We start from the raw sequence: 11,994 nt of genomic DNA on the forward strand, positions 1-11,994 counted from the left end.
AATATTGATTCTCAGTTGAAGTGGCATGAACACACAAAGCTACTTGCAAACAGAATATCATCGGCGTGTTATACTCTTAGAATCCTATCATCAGTGTGTAACATGCAGTGTCTTTTAGTTACATACTATTCATATGTACACTCAATTCTTAACTATGACATTCTTTTTTGGGGAACAAATGCCCAAAATATGAACACTATTTTCAAACTCCAGAAAAGAGCTATAAAAATAATAACCAGAAATAGTAGTTGAGCTCATTGTAAAGATCTGTTCAAAACACTGGGGATTTTACTGCTCCATGTGAATACATTTACCATCAGTTGTACACATCAAAAATACCATTGGCAATTACTGCACAAGCAGCTCTGCCCATGACCATGGAACAAGAGCTAGACTCAACTTACATTTACCAAGAAAAAATAAACTCAAAACAGCATTTTCTACCAGGGAATAAAACTGTACAATAAATTATCAAAAGAGATTAAAGAAATTGCAGAAATACACTTATTTAAAAATGCAGCTAAAAAGTAGCTGTTATGCAATACATTTTATACATTGAAGGATTACTTAAATAAAACAGAGTAGGGGTTTGGTAAAATAAATGTTATACAAATAAATAATAATAATGATTATAAAACATCCAACATTCCACATAACACTTTCACACTACATTTTTGCCCTTTTTTCCTTTTGTAGAAATACTTACCCCCAAGCTATGCATAGCACAATACTAACACCTCTTCCTCTTTCTGAACTCAACATCTCACTCATTATAGAGGGGTGCTGACTCAGTTTCTCAGGATAGCAAAGGGGAAGTTGAGGTACAGAAAATGGCCCAGAGCTCACCAGTATGTGTGTGCTGGTGAGTGTAGTGAGTGAAGTGTTATGAAACAAGGTGTGTATAGTGTGCACAGTGACTGATAGATATGAGTGAACAATGTGGCATTACATTATTTAATAAATTATTTGTAAAAAAAGTATTGTATACCAGGAGTAAATCTAATGATTGTCTCAAACTAGAAGTCTGCAAATGTATGTGTATTCGAATTAACTTATTTTAAATTGGTTTTAACTTGTAAATACTTTGACATGTCCTATATCCTTGTAAAAAGAGATCTACGGATGAATAAAGCTGCTACTACTACTACTAGGTACTACTACTACTACTACTACTACTACTACTACTTCTACTACTTGTTACAGGTGGACGTCTCATAACATAATTAATGAAATTATAACATTGATAAGCATGTCTCTTCAGAGAATTTTTATTTAATAAATAAAAGAATATTATTTATATCCATTCATGTTGGACGAGCCATCCAATATATCAATTACAGAGCAGATGTTGGTCTGTTTTCGTCCAAAATTTTGTTGTTGATGCCTTGTTTCATGGTTCTTATGAGCTCCCATTAACTGACTCAGAACCCTGTTTAAATCTGTGAAGGATATGTTATTAAGCTATTCTGTTTCTGTGAACAACTGTTGTAGGCAATGCTATGACGGCACAGCAAACGTTAGCGGTTGTCTGCAAGGATTACAGTCATGGATAAAATAAATTGAAGCCAGGGTTATTTACATTCACTGCTTGGCTCATTCCCGAAATTTAGTTGGTCAAGACTCATTTAATAACATTCACGTATTACGAGATATTCTGTTAATTCTCAAAGATTTGATTTCACTTATTCAGACATCTTAAACAATTGCTTTCGGATTCTCATGACATTGAAGCAGGTCAAGGTTTAAGACCATCATTCTGTCCAACAAGATAGTTCATTTGTGTTGCGTCTCTGTTGTGCATAGACAATAATTATAAAGTTCTTTTGCAGCTTCTTAATGATAGGCAAGATGAAAGAAATGACCTAGTGCAAAACCTAAAGGATTTCTAAAATGCTGCAAAAATTTGAAACTCTGTTTCATATAAATGCTAATTTTTGTATTCCAGAGAACAGAAAAACTTAATGCAATAATTCAAAAAGTTTGATTGAATTCCTGCCTTGCTTGTAATTTTGTAGATGTTATTTTGTCTTCAATAGGAGAAACCAGAAATACGAATTCATTTTTATCACTTTGGAAACATGCTAAAGAAAAGAGTCATGCATTGGAATTAAGTCTCCCCACTGTTCCATGCCTTGCAAAATTACCATTAAAATTAGGAGGTGGGGACAAGCATAATTCATCAGATATTCAAGAAAAGTTGCGAATTTTGTTTTCTGAGATAGTGGATCAAACAATAAGCAGCATTAAACAATGTCACACCAGGTGAAAACAGACAAGTTTTTATTGGATTAAGAATGTTGTAGTTACACTTTTTTTATGATGACGATTTGGACTATGTAAGACTGTACTGGGACAAAAGTGGTACGACCCCAAAGTACAATTATCCAAGATGGCGGCGATGACGTCATCCAAGATGGCGGATGTCACGTCATTCAAGATGGTGGATTTTTGCAGCAAGTTTGAATTTTGGCGGTAAAGTGCCATGCCCCCTCCCCCAGAAAAAATGGCGGGAAGTTCAAATGCCAGCAGGATAATGCACCACACCCCAGTTATATCTACTGAGCAAAGAGAATTGCGTGAAGGTAGCTCACTTCGGCTGCCTCCACTAACCTAAGTCACCCGACCGCCACTTCCTCCTATGAACTGGCGCCAAGTTTCAATTTTGGCAGTAAACATAGGTCACTTGGGGTTTCGCTGCCAAGGTAAGAAAATGGCGAGACAGAAAGGACACTTGTACTAACCTCAGTCGTCCAACAGCCACCTCCTCCTAAGGATTCATGTGAAAAAAGGACTTTGAGATAAGTCTTTATTTAAACAATTTCGTGCAGGTGTGTTTACCATGAGGTCCAGAGCCCAACTGCCTTAGTACACTCGCCACCACCAGAGGGCGCTCTTATCTGTGACGTAATCCAAGATGGCGGCATCCAATGTGTTCACCACGAGGTCCAGAGCCCAACTGACTTAGTACATTTAATCGCCGCCACAGGGCGCTACCGTGACGTCTGGTGATGACGCAAGTATCGTTATTCAAGATGGCGGTAAACAGTGTATTCGCCACAGGGCGTGGGTCTAGTACCCAGTACCTGCACAAGAGGGCGCTGTCGTCCGTTTTGTGACATAATCCAAGATGGTGGGGGGAAATGCCAGGAGCCAATAGGAACTCATAATCGAGTTCGACTTTAACCAGTAGGATGGAAGCATCTGGTGACGTGATTGTAGGAGATGTAGGTGAAGCTTAGCAGCTCCAGGGCCTCAGTCTTGTTCAGTCAGTCAGCAGATGAAGAAGAAGAAGAACAACCATGAAGTGCCAACAGGAGTCGCACTCCAGCATAGTCATGCAGAACAAGATTAAACGGAAAAGTAAGTTTCACATCTCACATTATTAGCCTTATTACTATTATTATTATTCAAAGTTTTCACCTATTGGGCCTTATCTAACGCTTCCTCATCTTTGTTCAACAGGGTCGAGTGCCAACATGCCTAGCTCTGCTGACATGTCCAGACCTGTAGCAACCCCACCTGCTATCTCGTTGATACCTACACAAACAACCTCCAGCACCTCTGAACCAGTGGCGACCATGTTGGATCCTGTAGCACACATAGCCCACTTGTTGGATCAGGACAAGGAGCTGCTGCTCTCCATCCCACTCATCGATTTATGTGATGAGGATACACAATCTGCCCCCGATGCATCGAATGCTGTCGCTGGTGGTGTTAAACAACAACAAGATGGAGGACAGTACTGGGCGTCAACATATGACCCATCCCAGCAGAACATCCCTGTATAGTGCACCCACAGAATGCAGATACTGTAGATAAGAAGAAGGCATCAAGTGCATCTATGCTTTTCACCTCCACATACAATTTAACTCCCAGTGGATTGAAACGTGTGAACATTGCTATAGAAGTGCATCATGCTAAAATGGAGACTGAAAATGTATCCAAATGTGTTAAAGTGCCAATTTCCGAGTTCAATTGGGATGAAACATTTTGGTGCAGAGCGCTACATCAATCAGCAGATGACTACGGAATATTATCCAACTCATTCCCCCCAGACATTCGCCTTACTGGTGTGACACTTTCTATTACAACAGTGTATGATGACTGTGCATTATGTGCCAAATCGGGTGACATCCCTCAGTAATGAAATTATACAATCTGGACTACGCCAGACGTCTTGCACTGGACAGACAGAATCACTGGTTGCCTGGCATAGACTCTGCATACAATGATGATGTAAACTCCCAACGTGTGCATAGTACACATGTTGACTATGTTAAGCAACACTTTTGTTCGCATATGAAGCCCAAACCTAAAGACAAACAGATCAAACCTGAGTACTGTGAGTCATCTATTGGCTTGAGTGAGATACGCGCTGAATTTATTGCTTGCCAACAAGCTGTATTTGGTAAATACTTTACAGGTGCGAAGAAGAAGAAAATACATACAGATTGTCATGGTAGTCCTGAAATACTACACCCCAGGTATGATTTTTAAATAAATAATTTATATACAGGGTGGTCCATTGGTTGTGACTGGGGCAAATATCTCACAAAATAAGCGTCAAACGAAAAAAACTACAAAGAACGAAACTTGTCTAGCTTGAAGGGGGAAACCAGATGGTGCTATGGTTGGCCTGCTAGATAGCGCTGCTATAGGTCAAACGGATATCAACTGCGTTTTTTTAAATAGGAACCACCACTTTTTATTGCATTTTCGTGTAGTATGTAAATAAATATGAATGTTTTAGTTGGACCACTTTTTTAGCTTTGTGATAGATGGCGCTGTAATAGTCGCAAATATATGGCTCACAATTTTAGATGAACAGTTGGTAACAGGTAGGCTTTTTAAATTAAAATGCAGAACGTAAGTACATTTGAACATTTTATTTCGGTTGTTCCAATGTGATACATGTACCTTTGTGAACTTATCATTGCTGAGGATGCTTGCTGTTACAGCATGATTACCTCTAAATACCACATTAATGCAATAAATGCTCAATGCATATGGCAATACGTGTAACAACATTCCTCTCAGCAGTGAGTAGTTCACCTTCCGTAATGTTTGTGGTGTCACCGCCAGACACAACACTTGCTAGATGGTAGCCTTTAAATCGGCCGCGGTCCGTTAGTATACGTCGGACCCGCGTGTCGCCACTATCAGTGATTGCAGACCGAGCGCCGCCACACGGCAGGTTTAGAGAGACTTCCTAGCACTCGCCCCAGTTGTACAACCGACTTTCCTAGCGATGGTTCACTGACAAAATACGCTCTCATTTGCCGAGACGATAGTTAGCATAGCCTTCAGCTACGTCATTTGCTACGACCTAACAAGGCGCCATTACCAGTTACTATTGATACTGTGAATAATGTACCGTCAAGAGCGATGTTCACCATTAATGGATTAAAGTTAAGTATTCCACCAGCTACGTCCGTTTTTTCTAATTTCTAATTTCCTTGTCCTGTTCCAGACCTACCGCCAGCCTGCGTGAGCTAAAACGCGTGCCTTTCGGTTTCCTCTAGTAACCCGGTGTTGGCTCTCCTGCCAAACCACAACAATGTTCGCACATGAGTTGACAATGCGCTGACGCATGTTGTCAGGCGTTGTCGGTGGATCACGATAGCAAATATCGTCCAACTTTCCCCACAGAAAGAAATCCGGGTACGTCAGATCTGGTGAACGTGCGGGCCACGGTATGGTGCTTCGACGACCAATCCACCTGTCATGAGATATGCTATTCAATACCGCTTCAACCATACGCAAGCTATGTGCCGGACATCCATCATGTTGGAAGTACATTGCCACTTGTCATGCAGTGAAACATCTTGCAGTAACATCGGTAGAACATCACATAGGAAATCAGCATACATTGCACCATTTAGATTGCCATCGATAAAATGGGGGCCAATTATCCTTCTCCCAATAATGCCGCACCATACATTAACCCACCAAGGTCGCTGATGTTCCACTTGTCACAGCCATCGTGGATTTTGCATTGTCCAATAGTGCATATTATGCTGGTTTACGCTACCGCTGTTGGTGAATGACGCTTCATCGCTAAATAGAACGCGTGCAAAAAATCTGTCATCGTCCCGTAATTTCTCTTGTGCCCAGTGGCAGAACTGTATACGACGTTCAAAGTCGTCGCCATCCAATTCCTGGTGCATAGAAATATGGTACGGGTGCAATCAATGTTGATGTAGCATTCTCAACACCGACGTTTTTGAGATTCCCGATTCTCGCGGAATTTGTCTGCTACTGATGTGCGGATTAGCTGCGACACCAGCTAAAACGTCTACTTGGGCATCATCATTTGTCGCAAGTCGTGGTTGACGTTTCACATGTGGCTGAATACTTCCTGTTTCCTTAAATAACGTAACTATCCGGCAAACAGTCCGGAGACTTGGATGATTTCGTCCAGGATACCGAGCAGCATACATAGCACACGCCCGTTGGGCATTTTGATCACAATAGCCATACATCAACACAATATCGACTTTTTCCACAATTGGTAAACGGTCCATTTTAACACGGGTAATGTATCACGAGGCAAATCCCGTCCGCACTGACGGAATGTTACTTGATACAACATACTTATACGTTTGTGACTATTACAGAGCCATCTATCACAAACCTAAAAAGTGTTCCAACTAAAACATTAGTATTTGTTTACATACTACACGAATGTGTAATAAAAAATGTGGGCTCCTATTTTTAAAAAAACGCAGTTAATATCCGCTTGACCTATGGAAGCACCATCTAGCGGGCCAACCATAGCACCATCTGGTTTCCCCCTTCAAGCTAGACGAGTTTTGTTCTTTGTAGTTTTTTCGTTTTATGCTTATTTCGTGAGATATTTGGCCCAATCACGATCAATGGACCACCCTGTATAATCTGAAACCGTGCTTGTGTATAATTTCATACCTCTCTCTCATTATAATCAAAGTATTAGAATTATTATTTTTTTTTCAATGTTATATGAGTTAGTGAGATGATCAATTTACTCCTCATGAGTAAATTTTCTCTGTGTAGTCAATATAGCTCAGTTGGTTAAGTGATGGAACTATAGTGGCTACACATACTATTTTTTATGTTTTCGAGTGTATTTCTTCTATATATATATATATATATATATATATATATATATATATATATATATATATATATATATATATATATAATGTTGGCCACCTTGGGTTTGTTGTACACTACTGGTAGCAATTTCATAGTCTAAATTGCTCTATCAATTGTTCCAAATTAGGTTTATAAAACCAAAGCTCCTCCAACACAATAACAGCAGCAGAATAATTAATTTTATTTCCGTAAAATGTTAATACCAAATCGTTGATTCGTTTCTGCGTAGTAGGAACAAGGAAGGCGAGGCGAAGGTCATCTGGATAGTTCCTGATATGGTCCCAGTTTCCATAAAAAAATTCCAACGCAGACATTAGCTGTAAATAATAAACTTTATTTAGAAAGTAACTGTACCTTTCCTTTTACAGAAGGTCATATACACTCTGCTGCGAACTACAAATGTAACATATTTAACCTCACTCTGTACAACATCATTCTTTGCAGGTTCATCACCAGCTATTTCCAAACCGATATAAAAAGGATTAACACCTTGGAAGAGTTTATTCTTACATTTACAAAGATTTTCTAAATCAGGCCATCCCTTTACTTTACTTATATCAGCACTTGTCTCTGGCTTGCAATATGTAACAAATTTAAATCGATTACGTCTACTATATTTCCTCCACGGAACACCAGCTGATTTATCAGGCCTTAGACTAAATGGACCTAACTTATTACTACATGCTAAACGTACTTTCTCCAATGCCCCCTGATCTTCAAATATTTTTTTGTTAGCTCTGTCATCAAGTGTTAATCGCTCTACCCTAACATTAATCCTATAAACATACGTTACAATCTTGTTAATAATAACAGAGTCATATTTATTTGCAAAGAACTTAAATTCATCAGTAATGTCATAGTGCTTGAGAGTTGTAAAATTATGAGCATTTTCGTCATATTTCTCAGTAGCTCCCATTTTTCCGTATTCAAAACGAACACCATCTGATTGTGTATATTCTGTACGCCACTTGCACATTCGTCCGAAATATGCCCTAGTCAGAATGTTCCGACGGCGTATCCAACGCCTCGATCATGCACGGCGAAACCGGGTCATCGTCTTCCTCCGACGAAATGGATATAACTTCCTGCTCGACCTCCACATCCGACGTGTCCGACGCCATTTCCTCCTTAACATTTAAACAATGAATTATATGGCAGTCGGCATGTACAACTTTAAGGCGAGATATCAAAGCTTCATCATCAATATTAAAGTCATTAGACACAAATATGACAAGTCCGATATGTTTTATAACCATTCCTGGTTTATTCTTAACATTAACCGTGACAGGTCGTCCTTCTACAATACATTTCAAAATAGACGCATATGGACGCCAACGAAGCCAATCGAATTCCTCGAATACAATAACATTATGTACACGAGGATCATATCCGCCAAATCCAAATTCTGAACAAAAGGGAAGATATACATGTTGCTTATGCGATACTATCTTCTCAACAAGCGTGGATTTGCCTATATTTGTGTCTCCATAAAGGTACAATTGTTTCTTACGCACCATCTTGGACCGAAAGACCTCATTGTACCAGCGGACCACGCGGCCCGCCCAACCATTATACTTTAGGTGACACTCGGAAAGGGCGCGTACAATGCACTTCTTTGCCTGAAATGATTCAAAGTATTTCTCTATAAATCTAATACGGGACCAATTGTTGACAAGAAACGAATCGGTATAATCAATATATTGCGTACGTTCCGCCCATCGACGAAGACGAACATTAAATGACAAAGCGGAGTCATTACAGTTAGATATAGGCTCGGGATCAGATTTCGTAATATATATTAATGCATTTTTTCTACTTCTACATTTCTGCAAGTCAAAAACACCATTAATACTACCAAACATAAATTCGAGCCCGGACCTAACATCTGCCAATAATTTGGGCTCTGCTAGATTTAAATATGCATGAATGTGAGTAGAATTACCTCTAGCAAATGGTTCCTCCGAAACACAATATTCCGTAACGTTCCAAATAGACAAAACAGTTTTAATAAAATGTTCTTTTCCGCCAACAGAATGTGAATCAACTGTGAGCAAAAATGTTTCTCCACGTCTTTTATACCCTACCCTGCTTGTTGTTGCACAACTATCTGGTACGTGTCCTAACCGGTCTGGCACGTCTGAACCTGTGCGCGGCCTTGAAGAGGTTGCGTCATCCTGAAAACGCGTAATCGGCCCACAAGTAATACTAGGTGGGCTCGATTCGCTTTCTAATGAGGCCCCCTATGGGTGGTCACAAGCAGCGGATGGTCCTGCAACTCCGAGTATGTGCGCTGGCAAGCGCGACAACGGCACCTCCCATCCGTCGTTAAATGCAGATTGTGAAGCGTCATCACCATTCCGATGCTCCGGCGAAGCAGCAGCTGTGTAATGTTGGCCACCTTGGGTTTGTTGTACACTACTGCTAGCAATTTCATAGTCTCTTCTTGTGTATCCCAAAGCGGTACGCACGTTGGTCGCCATCCTGAAATGTCCAAAACGTAATAGAGCCTAGCCAATGACTGCCATCTAAAATGTAAACAATAATCATACTGACATTTGCACTGCCACTTCTCTCTTTCTTTGTCCAACTTGCGAACAAGCCTATATTTTTTGCTACCCTGACTTGGTGACCTCACTGGACGTGAGGCCATTTTCTAGGATGGCCTACGGCTGTGTGTCTGAGAAGGACTGTGTGATAACTATTGAGGCTCTAATAATTGTACCACAGTGGTCTGTATCTACCCTGCCTAAAATCGCAGTAGCGATGCGCACATCTTACACCATTTGGCATAAATACAAATTCTCTGTATGGTTCTCTAAATTGCTCTATCAATTGTTCCAAATTAGGTTTATGAAACCAAAGCTCCTCCAACACAATAACAGCAGCCGAATAATTAATTTTATTTCCGTTGTTGTTGCGCAACTATCTGGTACGTGTCCTAACCGGTCTGGCACGTCTGAACCTGCGCGCGGCCTTGAAGAGGTTGCGTCATCCTGAAAACGCGTAATCGGCCCACAAGTAATACTAGGTGGGCTCGATTCGCTTTCTAATGAGGCCCCCAATGGGTGGTCACACGCAGCGGATGATCCTGCAACTCCGAGTATGTGCGCTGGCAAGCGCGACAACGGCACCTCCCATCCGTCGTCAAATGCAGATTGTGAAGCGTCGTCACCATTCCGATGCTCCGGCGAAGCAGCAGCTGTGTAATGTTGGCAGGGTAGGGTATAAAAGACGTGGAGAAACATTTTTGCTCACAGTTGATTCCCATTCTGTTGGCGGGAAAGAACATTTTATTAAAACTGTTTTGTCTATTTGGAACGTTACGGAATATTGTGTTTCGGAGGAACCATTTGCTAGAGGTAATTCTACTCACATTCATGCATATTTAAAACTAGCAGAGCCCAAATTATTGGACTGCAATACGGCTGGTCTGAAGATAAACGTGAAGAAATGTGGGTACTTGGCCGTTGGAACGGGAAAAATTGACTGTTTGGAAATAGATGGAAAAGCGGTAATAAGTGTGGAAGAGGTAAAACATTTTGTGGTATTATTTAATAAACGCTGCACGATGATGAAATCAGTTGTAGGTTTAAACTGTAACAGAGTCAATGAACTCTGTTCTGTGGGACGAAAGAGATAAGAAGAATAACTAAGAAGAGAAAATATCACCGCTGGTGGACCACGTGCCTGCAGAGGGCGTATCCAGGGGTATCGCAGCACTTCGACGCTCTAATTCAAGACTAAATAAAGTATGTTGTATCTTGCAGCGGATGTTTCCTAGCCACCCCTGGCTGGTACCACGCCTCCACAATCAGCCACTCAACCACTCAACCACGTCTAAAACATAGCGGCCCCACTCAGCCCCCGCGGTGCTACAGTATTAATGCAGTTCTTCATGTGGATGTCTGTCTTGAAATCAAAGAAGTACTGGAGACTTTTCCTTTTTTTTTTTTTTTTTTTTTTTTTTTTAATATGTGCCACCCAGTGAGCTCTGGGTCCTTCCACAACATTTAAATTTGTAATCCACATTCTTTCGATTTCGACATTGTGTTAGGCAACGTATTTCACATAAATATCACAAAATCTTGGAATGCGAGACTGTTGGACGAACTTAAGCAGATCGGTGTTTGTAAGTTGCCTGTATGGGTGTTATAGCTAGAAGCTGTTATTTTTTTCACTAATGAACGATCCCAGTCCATGTCGGTATAGTTTTAAATGTAGTCCTTTTCTAATAGCCATAGTTTCCATGATCCTGTTCTGCCTTTTAGCCTTATCAAGCTATTCTCAAGCGCTTTTCCCAATTTTCACCGTTTGGGCGATTGCTGCTGCTCCTCCAGGTGGGCCTAATAAGCCAACAGCTGAAAGTTCTGGCAGTGTGGGAATTATAAATGGGAGATCTCCATGTGTAAATGTCTGAGGAATCGGTAGAACCTGTGGCATTTATTCTTTTCTACTTGAGGGTACATTCAGCAGCCAATACTTATGATTCAGTATATGTTAATAAACCATCTTGTTTTTTTTCTTTGATTAATGGTGATTAGTGTTCATAACTTGCCGAAATTTTACCCTGACATCCAGTTTAAGTTTGGCACACATTGCTTTGTCAATGGAAAATGCAGCAATATGTGGTCCTATTCCGATGTCTTTTCTTGCAATAGTTGCTTAGGTTTGTCAGCTAAAATTCGATCTGCAGCGTACCATATCAAACGAACCACGATGGAGCCGGAAAAGTGTTGCGAGGAGACGTGACCCGAATTATCCGAGTAAAGTTGGGGCACACGTGCACACGGACTGATTGACTTTGCCAGATACGCTAAAAATGCTCGGTACCAAAATAAACAGCGGGAAAACGTAGCGAAA

The 11,994-nt window shown here is 40.6% G+C and overlaps 1 long non-coding RNA gene across 1 annotated transcript in view; it reads right to left on the minus strand.

Moving 5' to 3' along the window:
• LOC126469718 (uncharacterized) overlaps window positions 1-9,169 on the minus strand; it is a 66,440-nt gene extending 57,271 nt beyond the window's left edge. The window contains exon 1 of the long non-coding RNA XR_007586051.1: window positions 9,077-9,169. This is a non-coding gene — a long non-coding RNA (uncharacterized LOC126469718). The remainder of the gene's footprint in view (window positions 1-9,076) is intronic.
• Between the last annotated feature and the right edge of the window lie 2,825 nt (window positions 9,170-11,994).

This window comes from Schistocerca serialis, chromosome 3 (assembly GCF_023864345.2).
Source record: "Schistocerca serialis cubense isolate TAMUIC-IGC-003099 chromosome 3, iqSchSeri2.2, whole genome shotgun sequence".
Classification (NCBI taxonomy): Eukaryota; Metazoa; Arthropoda; class Insecta; order Orthoptera; family Acrididae; genus Schistocerca; species Schistocerca serialis.